Source organism: Montipora foliosa, chromosome 11 (genome assembly GCF_036669935.1).
Source record: "Montipora foliosa isolate CH-2021 chromosome 11, ASM3666993v2, whole genome shotgun sequence".
Taxonomy (NCBI): Eukaryota; Metazoa; Cnidaria; class Anthozoa; order Scleractinia; family Acroporidae; genus Montipora; species Montipora foliosa.
This window is the reverse complement of record NC_090879.1, coordinates 23,432,510-23,433,460: the sequence shown is the minus strand read 5'-3', so window position 1 is coordinate 23,433,460 and position 951 is coordinate 23,432,510. Positions and strand designations below refer to the sequence as shown.

The 951-nt window shown below is 37.2% G+C and overlaps 1 long non-coding RNA gene across 1 annotated transcript in view; it reads left to right on the top strand.

Annotated features, from left to right (window-relative positions):
• Positions 1-527: 527 nt before the first annotated feature.
• LOC137975008 (uncharacterized) overlaps positions 528-951 on the top strand; it is a 1,800-nt gene continuing 1,376 nt past the window's right edge. The window contains exons 1-2 of the long non-coding RNA XR_011117526.1: positions 528-551; positions 755-807. This is a non-coding gene — a long non-coding RNA (uncharacterized lncRNA). The remainder of the gene's footprint in view (positions 552-754; positions 808-951) is intronic.

The following is a 951-nucleotide window of genomic DNA, read 5'->3' as shown; positions in this document are numbered from 1 at the left end:
GAAACGGGTCCCTGGTATCAATTAGCCTGCGTAGCAGCCGTTTCATTTCCTTTTCCAGGCGGTGATCGAACAAGCGAGCGATAAAGCGGGCGAGCGCCTGGGGTGAGCAAAAAACATGAGGGCTTAACTTGGGTCAGGAATGTGGGTCCCCGCTGTTAAGATAAAATAATTACCAAAATCTCAGTGGGAGTTGTAACAAGACTCACACTAAAAAGGCAGAGCAAGAGACAAAGGGAGAGAGAGGTGTTAATCTCGACACATTTGTTGGGCCGACTTCGTCATAAAGTTTTTAACGACGACAAATATCTCAAATTACTTTAAATTAATTTTGAGTAACGTTTCAAAATAGTCCAGAGGCACAATAAATCAATCTGAAATATTTTCTAAAACACGGTTTACAACGGCGAGCATCATGCAATTAAAAAATGGAAAATTATTTCTTTATTCTCTTTATTTCAAATTGATTTAAACACAGGCAAATTATATCTTAACTTTCAGGCTACCGAGATGCAACTTGTTTTGCCTGGCATACACTTTTCTCAACAGCAACGGTGAATTGGTTCTTTTCTGATTTTAAAGCAATCCATTTTTAAGTTTTATACTTATGGAACTCGATAACTGAGGAATAAAACTCAACAGCTATTACACCTTCGAACATCTGCTTCCCTAATTCTCCTGTTAAACATGAAACGTTAAGTGATGTATTGGTGTATTTGTTAATTTAAAAACAGGCATATTATTTCTTAACTTTCAGGCTACCGAGATGCAACTTGTTTTGCTTGGCATACACTTTTCTCAACAGCAACGGTGAGTTGGTTCTTTTCTAATTTTAAAGCAAACCATTTTTAAGTTTTATACTTATGGCACTCGATAACTGAGGAATAAAACTCAACAGCTATTACACCTTCGAACATCTGCTTCCCTAATTCTCCGGTTAAACTTGAAACGTTA